Source organism: Lagenorhynchus albirostris, chromosome X, assembly GCF_949774975.1.
Source record: "Lagenorhynchus albirostris chromosome X, mLagAlb1.1, whole genome shotgun sequence".
Lineage (NCBI taxonomy): Eukaryota > Metazoa > Chordata > Mammalia > Artiodactyla > Delphinidae > Lagenorhynchus > Lagenorhynchus albirostris.
Window position 1 is genome coordinate 93,404,842 of NC_083116.1, and position 20,789 is coordinate 93,425,630.

Sequence of the window (20,789 nt, forward strand, 5' to 3'; positions counted from 1 at the left end):
GTTATCTATGTTATATATAGTAGTGTGTATCTGTTAATCCCAAATTCCCAATTTATCCCTCCCCCCTTCCCCTTTGGTAACCGTAAGTTTGTTTTCTATGTCTGTGAGTCTATTTCTCTTTTGTAACTAAGTTCATTTGTATCATATTTTAGATTCCACATATAAGTGCTATCATATGGCATTTGTCTTTCTCTGTCCGACTTACTTCACTTAGTATGATAATCTCTAGCTCCATCCATGTTGCTGCAAATGGCATTATTTCATTCTTTTTTATGGCTGAGTAATATTCCAGTGTGTGTGTGTGTGTACCACATCTTCTTTATCCATTCATCTGTCAATGGACATGTAGGTTGCTTCCATGTCTTGGCTATTGTAAATAGTGCCGCTATGAATATTGGGGTGCATGTATCTTTTTGAATTAGAGTTTCATCTTTTCTGGATATATGCTCAGGAGTGGGATTTCTGGATCACGTGGTAACTCTACTTTTAGTTTTTTAAGGAACCTTCATACTATTCTCCATAGTGGCTGTACCAATTTACATTCCCACCAACAGTATAGGAGGGTTCCCTTGAAAATATTTTTTATAATGGAGGACTCGATTAAGAAATCAGGTCAGTTATAAGTGACAGAGCCCATATTGGGACTGAGGACTCATTACACTTCACCACACCTGTTCGAACACAAGTGACAGAAGAACCTCAGTGGGTTCTGATGTCTGTTGCCAGTGCCTCCTTATAGGACCCATTCACCCTCACTTGATTCTTGAATTCTCAAACCAGCTCAATCCCTCTCTGCCCTGGACCTGCATGTGTGTTGTCCCTCTACCTGGGATGCTTTCCCCTCTTCGCAGGCCACTTCCTTCTCATCCTTCAGGTTATAGCTTAAACTGGGCTTCCCCACAGCAGTCTTTCCTGAGGACTCAATCTGGACAGTCCACAATTTGTAACTATTTTTTGTTTGTGCTTATTTGCTCCTTATCCTCTTGATGGCAGGTGGTTTCTTTGCTAGGAGTGCTGCAGCGAAGTACCACAGACTGGATAACATCAGCAACAAAAACTTATTGTCTCACAGTTCTGGAGGCTGGAAGTCCTATATCTAGATATAGGCAAGGCTGGTTTCTTCTCAGGATTATGAGGGAAGGATCTGTTCCAGGACTCTCTCCTTGGCTTGTAGATGACCTTCTTCTCCCTGTGGCTTCACATTGTTTTCCTTCTATGGATGTCTGTGTCCAAATTTCCCCCTTTTCTATGAACACCAGTCATATTGGATCAGGGCCCACACTAATGACCTCATTTTAATTTGATTATTTCTGTAAAGACCCTATCTCCAAATACAGTCACATTCTGAGGTACTGGGGAATTAGGACTCCAACATATGAATTTGGGGGAGGGGATGAGGAAACACAATTCAGCCCATAAGGCAGGAATTGTGTAATTTTCTCATTATTCACTGTATAGCTGCTCAGCACCTAGAACAGTATCTGGCACATAATAGACCTTAGCTAATGTTAGTTGATTGAACGAATGACCTACTCTTCCCAGTTGTTTAAGGGATGAGTTACCTTGCAGGTCTAGCACTGAACTTTCTCTTCTGGGCCCTGTGGTTCTTGTATGCTGGGGAATTATCTTATTGCTTCAGGGTCCTCAGTGGGTATAGTCATTACTTTATACAGACCCTGCATCTTTCCTGGAAACACGTCATCTGACTTATTGGAATACACAAACTACAAGATGACAATGTTTTAAGTGGAACAATTGCATGTCACATAGATTCATACCCTTGTTTACAGAGGTGGACATAGGTTGTCTCCAAGCTTCCTAGTTTACATGGTTCATAGGGTCCATCAGATAAAAACAGGTCAACTGCTCAGGACAAGAGCAATTCTCACTGGTTGTTGGTGTTAAGAATGGACAAGAATTTCTACTGGGTGATACCCTGAAGGTGGCATTGTGTATCATGACAAACTTTAATGTATTTATAATTTCTTTTTTCTTCTGTTTGGGTTTTTTTTCTTTAATTTTTATTTTATATTGGAGTATGGTTGATTTACAATGTAGTGTTAGTTTCAGGTGTACAGCTAAGTAATTCAGTCATACAAATACATATATCCATTCTTTTTCAGATTCTTTTCCCATATAGATTATTACAGAATACTGAGTAGAGTTTTCTGTGCTATACAATAGGCCCTTGTTGATTAACCATTTTATATATAGTAATGTGTATATGCTAATCTCAAACTCCTAATTTATCCCTCCTCCCCTCCACATTTCCCTTTTGGTAACCTTAAGTTTGATTTCGAAGTCTATGAGCCTGTTTCTGTTTTGTAAATAGGTTCATTTGTATCTTTTTTTTTTAGATTCCACATATAAGTAATATCATATGATATTTGTCTTTCTCTGTCTGACTTACTTCACTTAGTATGATAATCTCTAGGTCCATTTATGTTGCTGCAAATGGTATTTATAATTTCTGATTATATTAGAGTACATTTTCATTGAAGAAAATATGAAACTTGCAGGTAAGCACAAAAAAAGCATTATAAATAACCCAAAGTCCCAGCATCTAGGAAAAAACCATTGTTAACATTCTGGCGTGTGTTTTCCTGTTTTATGTTATGCATGAATAAAATTTTTAACAAACGTTTCAAACTGCATATTACTTTTCAATCTGTTTTTAATTAAACTATATTTCATACACATTTTCCCAAGCCATTAAATATTCTTTAAAAATATTTTTAATAGCTTCTTTGTATTTCACTAAATAAAGGCATTTATTTATTGAGCCAATCTTCTATTGTTGGATAATTAATTGGTTTCCAAGATTGGCTACCATAAGAAATGATGCTGTGGACATACTTATAGGTAAGTCATTGCAAAAATTTATAATTATTTCCTTAGGACAAATTCCCAGAAGACCAGTGGTCAACATTTAAAAGTTTTTAAACATAACTGATCACTTTTCTGTATGAACTTCATAAAATTTATACTCTGGCCAGCTGTGTTCAAGGGTACCAGTTGCTTACGCACGTAACAAAACTTTGTGTACTATAATTTTATTTAATTCTTGTCAGCTTGATACACAAAAGGTGATATATACCCCGTTGTTTTAATTTGTACTTTATTATTAAAGAAGCTAAAATTTTCTTAAAAATAAAATGATTGGCTCTGCAATTTTGTGAATTACACTTTCATGGCCTTTGCCAATTTTAATTTTTTTTGATTTGTGAAAGCTCTTTATTGTATATATTTATTTTTAAACTTCATGTGTAGTAGTGATGTGTTCCCAGTTTTGTTTATGCTATTCCAATAGAAAAGTACAATATGCTTAAACTTTTAATATGTACTGTTTTTCCTTTATGCATAGGAGTGTAACATTTTTATATAGTCAAATAGACCATTTTTTAAAATGATGTTGCTTTCAGTGTCATGATTAGAAAAGCTTACTGCACTCCAAGGTTAGATAAATGTGTACCTATATTTTCTTCTGGAACGTTCATGTTTTTTTCTTAAAAATTTACATTTTTAGCCCAGCTGAAATCTATTCTGGAATATAATAAAGTTAACTTAATTTTTCCACAAGTATTTAGTCAAATTATATAACAAATATGATTTAAATGACACTACTATCCTATGCTAAATTCTTAAACATTCCTGCATTTGTTCTGGACTTTCTATTTTTCTTACCTTGAATTGTTCGTCTAGTCCTGTGCCCGTACCACATTGCTCAAATTGTTGTGGCTTTATAATATATTTCAACATTTGGTTTCAGATTCCTTCTTATTTTTCTTTTAAAAATTTTCTTGGTTATTCTTTCATGTTTATTCTTCTGGATAAACTTTGAAAGCATTTTGTCAAGTTGCAAGAATGTTCAGTTGGTATTGGATTAGATTAGAAATGTATCACATTTATAAAGCAAACTGGGAAGAATTAACACTTTAATAATAATGGATTTTCCTATCCAGAAATACAGTGTCTTTCTCCATTTTAAACTCTTGTTAAAGTATTTTTTGATTTTCTTTACACAGTATAGCACATTTTGAAACTATGGTATATTTTTTGCTTCTTTTGTAGATGAAATATTTATTTTTTAATATGTAAAAGTCATTGATACTTGTATACTTATGTTCTTATCCACCACTTCCTAGTAGTTTTAACATTTTCATGAATGATTTTCTTGAGGTTTCAAGGTAGGTTAAAAAAAATGAAAATAGCATTAGTTTTGTTCCCTTTCTAATATTTATACCTCCTATTCCTCTTCTTGTTTTATTATATTGTTTGGAACTCACAAGAAATAAAAAAGAATAGTGATTATTTTAAGCATCTTTATCTTATTCCTGACCTCAGTTGAACAGCCTGTCAGAATTATATAAAGTGTTGGTTTGCAAAATATGCCATTTATCATTTTAAGAAAGTTTTCTTCTAATCCCAGTTTACTACACATGTTTATATAATTAATGGATATTTAATTTTATTATCTATTAATTAATTGGGGACATCTATTGAAATTCTGGGTTTTCTCTTCTTGATGTGATAAATTATGTTAGTAGATTTTAAAATATTAAATAATCCTTGCATTCCTGGTATAAACTCTTTTTCATTGTGGTGTACTATTCTTTTATTTTCATGCTGGATTCAGTTTGCCAATGCTATGTTTAAAGATTTTTGTTTCTACATATTCACTAGATTATTTAATAAGCTTTCTCTGAGTGTTTAATCTTTATCAGGTTTTAATACTGGGTTTTGCTAGCTTCATAAAATGAATTGGAAGCTTTCCATCATTTTCCCTACTTCGGAATTATTTAAATAGCGTTGTAATATTATAAAAATGAAAATAACACGAGAATTCATTTCGACAAGGTTTGTGATTTCTTCCAGTTTCTGGTCTATTCCAATGTCTTACGTCTTGAACCAGTTCACAGGGCTCTTTCTCAGAAAAGTGCTTCTGGAACGTTAATGTGCATACAGATCTCCTAGGGATCTCATTGGTACGTAGATTCTGATTCATTAAAACTGTACCAGGTAGTTCAAGTAGCCCACTCTCTAGAGAGTCACTTTAATTCACAGAAAGATAGAAGAATATCTAAGGAGAAGGATTACGTCTTAGGTCTTGTTCTCTAGCAGCAGACGCTAATTTGAGGACTCATGCACGTGTGATTTATTTTAAAAGTGCTCCCAGGAGAAACTGGCATGGGAGTGAGGGGAACAGGGTAGAGGAGAGGAAGCAGCTGAGCAAGGGTGTGTGTTCAGGAGATGTCCCAGCCTCAGCTTGATCCCGCAGGGAGCTCTGGAGGGGGAATTACAAGTTTGTCCGGACTCCGGGCAAAGGAACTGTGCTTTGTTCTCCTGCACCGGCTAAGGGCTGTGGGGTCCAAGGGTAAGGTGGGAGTGATGTAAACTTCCTGGTAATTCCTGCTCTAATGCCTGTGGGCAAAGTGGTTCGGGTGGCCTGAGGTCAGTCCTCACAGAAAGAGTTGCAAAAGTTGTGGGAGGGGTTACACACTGTTAAGAGGTATCCAAGGGGATGTGGGCAGAGCAATGACAGTACTGGCTTGTTACAGGGTGGATTCTGTATCCCTCAAGTAATCCTGCTAGACACTGTTTATTTCAGACAAATATTCAGTTTAAAATAGGGCAACAGAGAGTTTAAGACTGTGCTCTCTGATTAGTTGTGACGCTTAGTCCTCCCATGCTGGAATACTTTGGCAGAGATCAGTTGATCAATCGCCTGGGAGTAGGGCTGATATCCTTCTGTGAAGAACAAGGAACCATCTAACAAGAATGTGTGCCTGCATGGAAAGCCATAGTAACCTTGCTTTAAGGTGAGACATGGGAAAACCATGGGCAAGGCCAAGATTCTCCTAGAAAATTGTTTTTCATTTACTATGGTGCATAGACACATGGAAAATAAGAACCTGAAGCTCTACTTCATACAATTTAACAAAAATATCTTTAGCCTGGAATTTTTCAAGGCTTTGGACATTAAAAATATCTCAGTAAAGGACCCAAATTATTTCCAACAATACAAGATAACTAAATAAAATAATGGTTATGGAGATTTAATCTATATACTAGTTTGTAATTTGAGGAAAGTCTCCCAAAAATCATGTCTTTAATTTTAGAAAAGATTATCTGCTGCATCTCTTCTTTACACGGTTATTAGCTAGAGTTTCAGCAATCTGTTCAAACCATAATATCTGTATATGAGAATATATTTGTTATTCTCATCTCTATAGTAGGAGGGCATACAGCTCGTCCAAAAGTGGTCCATCCGAGCCTTAACAAACAACCATTTGCACTGTGGCAGATTATATTTTCCAAAGGTGGCTGCTATTTATGTGTATATATACATTATACATCTATATCTTTATCTGTATCTATATTCATATCTATTATATCTATATCTATATCCCATTCGTTGTGCCCTTCTACAGTATGCTATTGACACTTCTCCATCAAGAGGTGACATCTGTGTTCCCTCCCTCAAGCTTTACCTGTGTTCTCACGGGTAAAGCTTTGTAACTGCCTTGTTCAACAGAATATGGCAGAAGTGATGCTGTGTGGCTTCAGGTCACAATAGGCAATATAGCTCTTCTTGCTGCATTTACGCTTAAACCCAGCCATCATGTTGTGGGGATGTCCAGGCTATGTGAGAGGCCACATGTGGGTGTTCCAGCTGACAGTCCCAACTAGGCCCCCAACCCATGGCCACCGTCGTCAGCCTCAGACATGCAAGTGAATAAACCTTTAGAGGACTCCAGCCCTCAGTCCTTGAGCTGCCCAGCTGAGGCCCTAGACATCATGCATGATGCGGAGACAAGCTTTTTCTGTGATGTTCTGTCGGAATTCCTGACCCACCAAGTCTACAAGAGATGACAAATGATTGTTGTCGTTTTAAACCACTAAATTTTGGTTAATTTTGTTAACTGAGACATGCACCGGTAATCCATCATGTCACATATTAACCTTCCAAATAGACATGGGTCTATATATGAACACTTTTATATTTCACTGATCTGTTTAGTCATATTTTTAAGGAAAGTTTCTTTTTGTATCAGTGTATACGTATATAATGCTATGGCAAAACAAAACCCCCCAAATCTCTATGGTTTAATATATCAAAGACTTATTTCGCATTCACACGAATTCCACTGTGGGTCAGGCAACTCTCTAGGCCAGTTGTCTTCCATTTGGAGATTCAGTGGCACAGGCTGCTTCCCTGTTGTGATGCCACAATCTCAATATATGGCCTCCAGGTCACTGAAGCATGGGAAGACAGAAGTGAAGAGTGTGTATCAGGATGTTAAATGGTTTGACCAAGAAGTGACACCTTTTCTGTCCATTGGCCAGAACTAGTCACACAGTCCCATCCACAGCAAGGGGGCTGAGAAATGTGGGAGATTACATGAATATGGGGTGAGTAATAGATGTTTTGCCACACCCTTTATTATTCATTGTTTATTTTTCCAGAAATTTCTTGGCTATTCTCACGCATATATAGTTCCTGACAAATTTTGAAATCCGATATATTAGGTTGTAATTGTTTTTATAAAAAATGAGCTCTTTCTATTTTGGGGGGAAGGAATAAGCTAAAACAAAGAGGGACAAGAAAGGTTCCTTATTTTTACTGTTGGACATTTGTTGCTCCCTTCCTACCAACCGAGACTCTTTTGGTTCCTGATTAAACATTACTAATCATGGTTTAATGTCTAGTTCATTTAGCATAGGCCATAACCAATTCCTGGTTCTAGATCCAAAAGTTGAGGAAAGGTCAATGCCATTTTCAAATTTCCTTGATGATTTGCTGAGTAACTGAAACACTGGTCTTAGAAACCTAGACTTGAAACAGAAAATACACATATCATGTGAGGGGAATGCCCAATAATTTAATAGTTCTATAGCTTTGGGGGAGAAGAGAGTAAAATACAGCCCTATTAAAGATAGGATAAAATGTTGCATTCAAAAGAAAAACAAACCTTGCTCAAAAAGCTTTGGAATCATTATATAATTTTAATTGAAGTCTCTGAAAGAGTAAGCAAAGTATGGAATTTTGTCAATTTTATATTTAAATGACAGGTAATTCTCCTTAGCTGAGTGAGGGGGAAACCATGCTTTTAAAATTTTATGTTCATCATGTTTTGTATGTGTAGAAATATTCCCCCTTTACCTTGGAAAATGACACTTCAGATCTATCTCAGACCTGCCTTATGCGGTAAATCACAGGTATTATTTTGAGATTACATTGTGCTTGAATGTTCCTTCTTTTTTTTTTTTTTTTTTTTTTTGCTGGAGGCAACCAAGAGTCTGCCTGGAGAAGCAGACATTAGGCCTGCTCCAGGCTTCTAAATATTGACATAACCCAGGCAGGGTTCAGTTTGCCAGTTTGCATTCCTTTTTTCTCTTACATTTGCTCCTAAATTGATCCAGTCCCATGGCTTTGTAACAGAGAACAAACCTGACTCCATATTGGATCTATTCCTTCAGCTCTAGCCCTTGTGCTATGTTACCTGTGCTGGCTTTATACCATTGTAAAAGAATGTTGCCTAGAGCCTGAAATGTACAGGATAGCCCATTCTCGGGGCTCTGACCTTTAAAGGTATAACAATTTTTCATTCATACAGAGATAAAAAGTTGCAGAACAGAAAATAACAATTGTCTTGTTGGAAGTTTATAGGAACATTGTGGTCAGACCTACATGGACAGCTGCCAGAACAAAGGATTCCTGTACCAAGAAGTTTGCAGCAACCAACCACACCCCCTCCCCTTTTAGTACAAAAGAAGCCTGAATGCTGACTTTGGGACACTAGTCCACCATCTCCGCTTGCTGGCTTTCCAAATAAAGTCACTATTCCTTGCCCCGACAACTCATCTTTTGACTTATTGGCCTGTTGTGCGGTGAGTAATATGAGCTTGGACTCAGTAACAGCTTTAAAAGGCACCTACATCCTGGCGACTCCAAAATGTATATCCTCCAGCCAGATCTCTTCCCCGAACTCCAAGTGTTGTCCGCCTCTCTGCTTGGCTGTCTATTAGGCATTTCCAAATCAGAACTCTTGATTTCACTTCCACCCTACTACCCGTTCCTTCAACCTTCCTTATTTCTGTCAGTGTTCCGTTGTTCAGGATAAAAACCTATACATCCTTCTTGATTGCTCTTTTTCTCTTTGAATCATAAAGTCAATCCACCAGCAAGTTCTTTGGGAAATCTAAACTCAGAGTATTTCTAGAATCCAATCACATTTCACCACTCCACTACTACCAACTCAATCCAAGTTTTTATGAAGAGGTAAGTGTTAATTTGCTCATGAATTATCCCCTGTAGAGAAGGAATTGGCCTCCTGAAAATCTCCATAGAAATTGGCTAAGACTAGTGCTGAAGGCAATCAATCCTGGTCAACAACAAGCCTTGGACCACAGCCCTCCCTGCATGTCCTGAAAGAGGTTGGTACTTTTCCAATCATGAGCGATGATGAGGCAAATCCCGCTGTTAGCTGTCTTTATCATACAGCTGCAACAAGTACCTTGGATCCTTCTCTTACTTCAACAACGTCAGAAGAGGAGCTGGCAGGATAGGGATGGAAAAAAGTTCTGCTGTATCCAATTGCCACTGTATCCTGCTCCCTGCTCACCCCAAAGGAGGGACTGGCAGGATAGGGATGGAGCACGGTCCTACTGTGTTATATTGCTGTTACATCCTGGCCCCTCATTATATCAGGGAAGAACCTGTTTCTTCCTTAACCATTCAACTTAAAAGCCCCACATCCCCAAAGTCACACCCTTCTCCCACATCTGGCATCTGTGGTGAAGCTACCCCAGAGTGTGAGGGGCAGCAGGGAATTCACATAACTGCCCTGGTCCTGTCTTCTTGAGTTTTTCCTGATGAATGATGTTCCTACAGGTCTGATCTACATGCCAGCAGATCATTTGTACTTGTTGCACAATAGGTGCTCTATAATGTCCAAATCAGAGCTCCTGATTCTGCACCCCCATCCACTGTATTCCTCCTCTAATCTTCCCTATTTCAATTAAGTGAGAACCTCAATCAATCATCAGTTCATACCAAAAACCTAAGTGTCATCGTCGGTTCCTCTTTCATATCCGTACCATAAATCCAATCCATTATCAAGTTCTGCAAGAGCTCTATGTTCAGAATATAGTCAGAATTCAACCATGTTTCACTGCCTTGTCCTCCTAGTCAGACTGCCTATTTCCACAAAAGAGCCAAGGTCATCTTTTATACACTTGAATCAGGTCATGTCACCATCTAGTTCTAACCTCCCCAGTGGCCTCCCATTCCATTTAGAATACACTCTACATGTCCTATCATGGCTACGGGGCTCTACATGATTTGGCCTTTATCTCATTTTCTTCTACTCTTGCTCTTGTTCACTCTGCTCCAGCCCCAGTGGCCTCCTTTCTTCATCATGAACATGCTAAGCTTGCTCCCATCCCAAGGCTGTCCCTCTGCCTGGAATGATCTTCTCCTAGCCCTTGCATGACTTACTTCACCCATATCACTGAGTTCAAATACCACTTCCTCCTGGGTGCATTTCCTGACCACCCAATCTAAAGTAGCATTCTCCTTCATGCTAGATCCCCTTATCCTGTCTGATTTTTGTCCTTGCACTTATCATCACCTGGAAGTATATTATATATTTCTTTATGAGATTGCCTGTCTCCCTAATAGATTTTCAGCTTCATGAGAGCTGGGACCTTGTCCATCTTGTTTGCTACTCTATCTCCAAGGCCTAAGACAGGGCTTGGCACTGCTCAAAAATTATTTGTTGAATAAATGAATGAGTGGGACTAAAAAAGTTCTGAAAATCATTTCTCAGATATCTGGGAAAATTGGAGGATCTTTCTGAAAATATAATGATTCATCAATTAGGTAAGGAAAGGCAGGGTTTTCTGAACTCAGTAAGTGTTTAATAAATACAGATTGAATAAGTAAATGGATAAAATGAAGCTGCCTTTATTCATTGCATAGAACAACTATGGAATACCTCTAAGCTTGTTATTTTTTCTAGACTCAAACCACCAAATATGTTTTTTAAATTAAGTTTTAATTGAAAAAGTCATACTTTTGGGGAAGACAAACTGTTCAATATGTGAAAAAATTCTTTTGGGAAAGATAAAGAAGTGTCAAATATGATAAGTAGTATCATGTATTTGTGTGTAGGGGGAAGATCAAAAAATCTTTCTTTGAACATCTAGTCAATGACTGTTCGTCCTTTCAAAAGCATATATTAATTGCAAGCTGTCAGTACAAACTCTTATAATAATTCTTTCTCTGTGAAATTGACCTTAAATAGGATTAAAACTGACCTAACATGAATTTGTTGAACTACTAGTGAATGTAGTTTGTCCATGATCACTGAGACATGCAAAGTTAATGAAAAATCCCTTATTTCTAAATGAAGGTCACAGTTTATACAAAAGGAAGGGAATGTTTTTCAGTCCTGTGAAATTTAAGAACTTGAGAAAGTTAAGATTTGACAGTAGAGTCTATTATTTTATAGCAAGAACATAAGAAATTGAAGTTCCAGTATGACTGAAACCATTCTGTTTCACTATGGAGAAAGTTATTACTTCCCAGCCTGCCAGTAGTTTTATAGCATCATAATATGGGAGTCAAAGACCTTGGTCCTGTTTATAGCTGGGACTGAGTTCACCATTTCCTTAGGTGTTCTCCAGCAGGGCCTTGCCTAACAACGACACAGAGCAATAATCTTTGAAATCTAAAGCAGTGTCAGTTCAATGTCTCAAATAACCTTCACACCGAGCCTCTTAAATTGTTTTTCTTTACCCATAAAACAGATGAAGTAACTGAGTTTGTAAGAAGCTAACAACTTTCTCCAAATTGCAAAGCTAATAAGATTTTCCAGGCTGGGGCAACTGTGGTGCAATTGAGTTAAGGATGCAAAACATGGAGCAACATGAAAGGAGACGATAATCAATTGGACTTAGTAACCCAGTGAGAGGTGCCAATAAAATATTTAAATGGTGCGTTCTCGGGAATAAGTGGAAGTTCTTGTTTTGAAGTTCAGAAAGTAGACTAAGAACAGAAATGGACCTCGAGGTAATATTTGAGCCATGAACTAGATAAATCACTCAGGTGGGTTAGTTAGAAGAGAATTGAGGCCATGAACGAAAGGATGCCATGGTAGGAGTGGATCCTATCACAGGATGAAGACTAAGAGAAGGATGAATTTTAAGGAAGAGTTGCTCATTTGTGTCAGATACTATTGAGAGGTTCTATGGGGTGAGGAATAAGACCTTTGAAATAAAATGGACATTGAGGTCCTTACCTCTAACAAGGAGCCCCCAGCCATTTGGCAGGGTACTGATGATTTTAATAACCCTATTTATCACCTAATTAAAGAAGGGCTAATTTTAGAACCATAATGAAGCAAGACAACACATTTTGTTAGAGGATTTGTTGCCTCCTTAAATATAAGTCCTTTTTTTCTCAAATGTTCTTTGGACTGCTTTGAATCCTTGCATTTTTAATTTTGGGTAGAAAATAATTTTTCATTATCCTTATGGAGTAACTCATGGACAGAAAGATGTATTTTAAAAGAAAAAGGCTAGATAAAGATCTTAGTTTTTCTATGACACTAACTATGTGGCTCTTAAAGTGATTTTTATAAAGTTCAAAAGGTGCTTAAATTTAGAGCTGAGAGTCTTTTTTCTCTCGTCGTCTTTTTATAAACCAAGGATTGTCTCGAGTTATGCCTTTGATGAGATGTACAGTATGTTGTAAGAAAAGATGTCCTCTCAACGCTTTGAAGATGCTCATAAAATGGTGGAAAAGATGCCAAAAAAGATTATTCACTAAAATTAGCATATATCTAGTGGTTCATTAGCTTGAATTTACATTATAAAATGGTTTATTGAATTGATTGACTGGGTACTTTTATAATGGCTAAAGACTGGTTCTTGACTCTGTGCTTTAGAATTGCCTGGGGAGTTGTTGTTTTTCTTTTCCTGAAGCTGTCTCCTTTAATTGGGTAATATTTTTGCAGAAAGAAGGGAGCATGCCATATTGTTGTTTTTTATAAAAACAGACAATTTTTAGAGCAGTTTTAAGTTCACAGCAAAATTAAGTGGAAAGTACAGAGAGTTCCCATATTTTCCCTGTCCCTACACATGCAGAACATCCCCCAGAATCAATATCCTGCACTAGAGGGTACATCTGTTACAATTGATGAACCAACATGGACACCATTATCATTCAAAGTCTATAGTGTACATTAGGGTTCACTTTTGGAGTTGTACATTCTATGGATTTAGACAAATGTATAATGACATGTATCTATCATTATAATATCATACAGAGTATTTTGACAGCCCTAAAAATCCTCTGTGCTCCACCTATTCATCCCTTCCCCTCCCCAACCCCTGGCAAATACTTATCTTTTTTCTGTCTCCATAGTTGTGCCTTTTCAAGAATGTCATATATTTTTGGAATCATACAGTATGTAACCTTTTAGTTTGACTTCTTTCACTTAGTAAGATGCATTTTTTAAAAATTCAGCTTTACTGAGATATAATTGACATACAGAATTGTAAAGAAATACACATTTAAGATTCTCCATATCTTTTCAAGGCTTGATAGCTCATTTCCTTTTAGCAGTGAATAATATTCCATTGTTTGGATGTACCGCAGTTTATCTATTCACCTACTGAAGGACGTCTTGGTTGATTCCAAGTTTGGGGCAATTATGAATTAAGCTGCTATAAATATCTGTGTGGACATAAGTTTTCAGCTCCTTTGGATAAATACCAAGGATCGCAATTGCTGGATCATATGGTTAGGGTATGTTTCGTTTTGTAAGAAACTGCCACACTGCCTTCCAAAGTGCCTGTACTATTCTGCATTCCCACCCATAATAAATCAGAGTTTCTGTTGCTCTCACCAATATTTGGTGTTGTCAGTGTTCTGGATTGTGGCTATTTTAACAGACATGTAATGGTATCTCATTGTTTTAATTTCCATTTCCCTGATGACATATAATGTGGAGCATCTTTTCATATACTTATTTGCCATCTGTATATCTTCTTTAATGAGGTGTCTGTTCAGGTCTTTTGACCATTTTTTAATCAGGTGGTTTGTTTTCTTATTGTTGAGTTTAAGATTTCTTTGTATATTCTGGGTAATCGTCCTTTATCTGATGTGCCTTTTGCATATATTTTCTCCCAGTCCGTGGCTTTTTTTTTTTTTTCATTCTCTTAACATTGCCTTTGCAGAGCAGGAGTTTTAATTTTAATGAAGTCCAGCTCATAAATTAATTATTTAATGGATTGTGCCTTTGATGTTGTAAGAGGAGCTTTATTTATGTATTTATTTATATTCCTCATCTTCCTTTTGTTTTTTTCCCCTAGCTTTATTGAGATATAATTCACATATAACATTGTGTAAGTTTAAGGTGTACAATATGTTGATTTGATATGATATATATTTCAAAATGATCATCACCATAGCATTAACTAACATCTCCATCCTGTCACATAATTACCATTTCTTTTTCATGAAATGAAAATGTTTAAGGTCTACTCTCCTTGCCACTTTCAAGTATATAATACAATATTGTTAATTATAATCACCATGCTCTACATTAGATCCCCAGAACTTATTCATTTTATAAGTGGAAGTTTGTACCGTCTGACCAATATCTTTTTATTTCCCCAAACCCTCAGCCTCTGATAACCACCACTCTATTCTCTGTTTCTAAGAGTTTAGCTCTTTTAGATTCCACATATACATGAGATTATACACTATTTGTCTTTCTATGTCAGACTTATTTCACTTAGCATAATGCCCTTAAGTTTCATCAGTGTCATCCCAAATAGCAAGATTTCTTTCTTTCTCACAGCTGAGTAATATTCCATTGTGTGTGTACGTGTGTGAGTATATAACTATATATATAACTATATATATATAACTATATATATATATATATATATATCTCACATCTTCTTTGTCCATTCATCTATTGGTGGACTTTTAAGGTGCTTCCATATCTTGGCTATTGTAAATAATGCTACAGTGAACATGAGGGTACACATATCTCTTTGAAAGTCCTGTTTTTATTTCCTTTGGATAAATACCCAAGAGTGGGATTGCCAGATCATATGGTAGTCCTATTTTTAATTTTTTGAGGAAGAGAGGAGAGCTTTTAAAAATATTAAATGCCCAGTCTCCAGCCCTAAAGAGTCTGTTTTGGTTAACCTGAGTGAAGCCTGGACATCAGCATTTTAACCCTCTCTAGTTAATTCTAAATTTGAGAAGCAGAGGTCTAATGCCATAGTTTCCTTTCTCTACTTTTAGGTAACAACTTTCTTTAATTAAAAACAGACAGACGAAACTTATTATTTGCTTTTCTGGAGATGGCCCAATATCCTAATTTTCCGCTTACTGCTCTGATCTCTTCTTTTCAATCTCACTCAACATAGGTGACCTCCAGAGCTCTATCCTAGCTCCCCATCTCTCTTTAGCTAGATTCTCTTCCTCAGCATTTCCATCAGCTACATAGCTATAAATACCCTCCATAGGTTGACAATGTCCAAATGTCTTTTCTCCAGCTCTGAAATGGCCCCTGAAATCCAAACTTGTATATCACATTATCTTTTCTGCATTCCAACTTGGATGTCTTATAAGAATGTTAAACTGAACCTGTTCCAAACTGAATTCTGTGCTTCCAGCCCCAACCTTCACAAAACCTATGCTTCCCTTAGTCCACCACGGGGCAAGGATCAGACTGAAGTTTCCTCTTTTTGTCTTCTCCCACAAACAATTCAGAAGTAAGTCTTGTATAGTCTACACACACCCCCAAGTACATCCAAAATCTGTCCACTCCACTCCTCCTGAACTACTTCAACCATAGTGCAAGCCACCGCCTTCTCTTCCCTGGGAGACTTCAGTGACCTCCCTACTTCCACACTTTGCCACTTCCCACTTCCTCATCTGCCCGTGATCCATCTCTACATGTGAACCAGAGTGAATTTCTAAAAAAATGTAAATCATTGCTTTAAAACCCACCAATGAATTGTCATCCTTTTGCAAACAAAACTGTGTTTGTTTCTAAGGGCTGCCATATCAAAGTACCAAAACCTGGGTGGGTTAAACAACAGAAATGTGTTGTCCCACAGTTCTGGGGGCCATAAGTCTGAAATCAAGGTGTCAGCAGGGCCATGTTTTCTCTGATGGCTTCAGGTGAGAATCCTTCCTTGTCTCTTCTAGCTTCCGGTGTTTGTTGGCAAACTTTGGTCTTCCTTGGCTTATGATGCATTACTCCAGTCACACGGCCATCTTCTCCCTGTGTGTCTTCACATCTTCCCTCTGTGTATGTCTGTTTCTGTGTCTAAAGTTCCCGTTTTTATAAGAACACCGGTCATATCAGATTAGGACCCACCTTAATGACCTCACTAATTTATCTCTATAAAAACCCTATTTTCAAGTGAGGTTGCGTTCTAAGGTACTGGGGGTTAGGACTTCAAAATATTTTATTTGGGCGAGACAATTCAACCAGGAACAAAAACCTAAACTCCCTACAATCAAGCTTTACATAATATATGTGGCCCTTGCTTTCATCTGTGACCACATCTCCTACCACTTGCCCATCTCACTCTGTTCCAGCCACCTTGGCATTTCTGCTTGCCAACTTTGCCCTTAGCATTTACTTGCAAATGTCATGTCCACAGAGAAACCAACTCTGGTCGCGCTATTAACTCACCCCTCTTCCTGCACTACTTCAGTTACTCTCTAGCTCATTACTATTTCATTTTCCTCATAGCATTTGTCACACTCTGAAGTCACCTGGTGTTTATATTGTCTCTCTCACTGTGGCAGATACTACTGGTTATCTACTCCTACTATTCATCCTCTTTCATCACTAAGAATCTGACTATGTCTAGTCTGCCATGCACCCAGCTCCAGGGCGTGGATCATGATTGGGTCAGACTGGTCATGACAATTGTGCTTCCCTTTGCAGAGATTACTGTTGGAGTGGGAATGTGGCCAGGTTCTGGTCAATGGGATGCAAAGGGAAGCCCTTGGGGTTTCTGAAAAGACTTTCCTCCTGATTGAAGAAGCAGACAAAAAACAAGCTCTTCTCTCCTCTCTTGACTCCTGAATTTCAATGTGATTTCTAGAGTTCCACCAGCCATCTTGCGTCCATGAATTGATCTGCTAGAGGGGAACAGAAGCCAACAATGTTGAGCAAGATGGAAGTGGGAGGAGCTTGAGTTTTTGATGATACCATGGCTACTGTACCAACCCTAAAACTATTACTTCCTGATTGAGTGCCATAAATTTCCCTATGTTTTAAGCCATTGATATTCAAGTTTTTGTTATTTGCCTTGAAAGTGTCCTTACTGACATACTCCTCCACCATTACCAAAGATACTTTGTCTGTCTTATCCAGTGCTGGACCCCAATAAGAATGACATCTGGCAGGTACGAAACACTGAAAGAATATTTGTTGAATGAATGTATGCTGCCATGCTACTTATCTTTGCTCCTCTGACTCAGCCTTCTTCCACTTACAAAACCTCTCCTTTGTCTCAGACTGCCTTCCCATTCTATGCTCTCTCTTTTAACCTCATCTGGCCCCAGCTCCTACCCTGGCTCCTCCTCTGCTCCCCACATCCTCCTGGCTCACCACAGTATAGGTTTAGGCCCAGCCAAAAGTCTGACTCTGTGTCACTCCACAAACTCATCTTCATCCTCTGGTTCCCACTCTGTGGCTTCAAAGCCAAGATCCAGTGGTGTTGTCTTGGATGAACCATCCTGACCACGTTATACCCTGCAGTGTCTTCATAAGTGAAAGTCTCTTTCTTCCTTACACTAGGATCTATGTCCTACTTTTAGTTGCATCTCCCACAAATAATAGAGCATTACTGTAAAGGCACAGTTCAGTGAATTTCTGTTGAATAGGGGCAGCGTGGCATAGTGGCATAGTGGTTAAGTCCTGGCCTTTTAAAGACAGCAAAGCCAGGGCTCATATCTGCTATTTGCTATTTGCTATTTGCTTGCTTGGTCAACCTCAGGGAAATCACCTGTCCACTCAGAGCTTCAGTTTCTCCACTTACAAAATAAAGAATAATAGTATCTACCTTATAGGATTACTGTGTATCTCTCTAAAAGAGATAATGCATCTAGATATTTGTCACAAAGCCCAGTAGAGAGTAAACACCCATGAAATAGTTGCTATTATTATTAATAGCTATGTTTGAATGAATACTATTATATTCATGAGCATGGTAGAGACTAGTATTCTCATAGATAATTGTAAATCATGCCTAGCAGGCTGTGCTGGTGTGTTGGGATTTTACACACACACACACACACACACACACACACACACACACACATCCCCGCCACACCCCTATCTGTATCCATGTAGATATGATATCAAATGTTATTGGCTTTTGGTGGGTGTCTTGATAAGTACGTATTATATATATGTATCTTGTTATGTACCCTCCTAGAAATTTTCTACTTTCAAAATGTTGTAGCAGAGACTATAGCAGACTGACAATGAATCTGAAACCATTTGTTTGTTTGGAAAAGTAGCTAGGAAGAAGAGGCTACATTTCCAATTGTATGTTAATGATGTTAATTTTCCTAAATTTGGAAAATGCAGTGTTCAGGTCAGGACTCCTGGTTGCCAGCCGCAAAAACTGTCTCTAGCTAATTAAAGCAGAAAGGAATTTATTGGCAGGATTTGTGGGTGTGGTGATGGGGGGTACTTCACAGAATCACCAGGAAAGCTGGAGATCCAGGCTCATAAAATGGTGACAAACACGGATGCAGCCCAAAAGACCAGAATGCTCCAAATGCCATCATGGGTGGACCCTGTGTCCCTGGAACACCCTTTGTCGCATGGCTGGGCTCTCTTGCACTTGACGTTGGCTGCTGTAACCTCTGGGCTCTTGATTCCAGTGTGCCCATAGGGAATAACCTCTGACTGTCTGCAGGTCTTGGCCACTCCTCCTGAATGGTACATCTGGTGAGCCAGGCTTGGGCACGCCTGGCTCTCCAGCTGCTCTGAGGAGGGGAGAGGAAACACCTGCTCCCTTCAGATCCTGCCTCCCACCTGCCTTGGGATTCCCCATCCCTTCGGGGGTATTTGGATGCTGGGCAATCCCTGTAAATATCCACTAGAGCTACCGAGAGAGAGAGAGGCAACCTAAAAACAGAACCAGAAATAAAAGGCTCAGGAGGGTCCCTTGAAGAATTTCCCATCCAGCTGATAGACATCTTCTTCTCCAAACTCTTCCCATCCTGAGTGCATATGAAATAGCAGCAGGAGTATTTTCATCCCCTTTGGCATAGATAGAAATGTAAAGAGAGTCCTTCTTTCTCAGGAACGTTAATGATGGCTGGTAAAGTAACCACATGTGGCACAGTGACCTTTCTGAAAAGCACGGTGATGTGATGAAAAGAGTTGCTGGTGCCAGATACCCATTGATAGGCTCAGAAACAGGTCCTCTGGAGCCCAAGAGGCGGAGGCAAGCCTCCCTCTTGAAAGGGGCAGCAGATGGTATTCTTCGCCACCCCTGACAGAATAACGGCTGGAGGGAGCAGTGGGGCTCCATCTGGGAGAGAGCCTGTCTTCTGTGGCCAAGCAATCAATGTGTTTGCAATTTTTACACTTTCTGTGGTGCCTTGCAGAAGGGCAGCTTGTAGGAGGCTGGAAAATTCCAACCAGGAAGAACCACACCTTTTCATGTTACTTCAGAGCAGATAGAGTGGTTCTGAGAACCCAAAGGCAAAAGATAGCAGAGTGGAGTGGTGAACATATGTTGAGAGAAAAACACAAATTATCAGGAGAAATGAAAATGTTGATGGATGTCAAGCTCTGATATTTGAAAATGTTGGTGGCCAAAGGATTTATCCACCCTCTCGATCTGACCCACAAAATTGAGCCAGAAAATGTGTTCATGACTATTTCCATGGCTCTTACTCAGCTACAAGTCATTTCCCCTTTCAGATTATTTCCATTTTTAAGCTCCAATTTCCATTTGCTTTTTGATCTTCTGCTTTTAAGACATTTCGGCCAATATCATCATTGGCCAAGTGCCAGGTTTTCTTTCAAGGCTTTGAACTTGTCATTTATCCTTTATCCTTGTAGGTGGATTCTGTTTTGTGACTGGCTGGTCCCAGGTGGACAGGGGTTTCCTGGTAAAGCAAAAGAAAAGGGGCTTCTTACTAAAGGGTGGAGATCAAACTGAAAAATTGAAGACACCTCCTGTAAACATCAATGACTGAAGTAAAGGTTCTGTGGAAAAGTAATAATGTGATTACCAATTTATGAATGAATAATAAATGACATGATCTAGCTGAACCCGACAGTTTCAGCATCAATAATTAAGTTTTATGACATATTTATCACTTTTTTATAATCTCAGTTTAATTCTTCATCAGTGTTCATTTAAGAAAATATTCTGGAGCTGGGTTCATCTGACATAAAAAAAAATTATAAATGGTTCAATGGTTCATTGTGTTTTCCACAAAAGTTGCTGATGGTTTTCTGTCTTCATTTTCAGCTTTTAAGGGCAAGAGTTAGGAAATATTTCCCTTTGTATTCCTACAGCTCATAACAGTATTATCCAGCTAGCAGGCATTTAGCCCACACACGTAGTTACCTTTGTCACTTTTCTACTAGTTGTGGTGTCGTGGGTTGGCTTTACCTGTTATTCTCACACTCACATAACTCGAGGAGTCAAGGACTCCCACTTTGTCACTGTGTCTAAATCAGATCTAGTGTTTTATTCTAAATGATGCC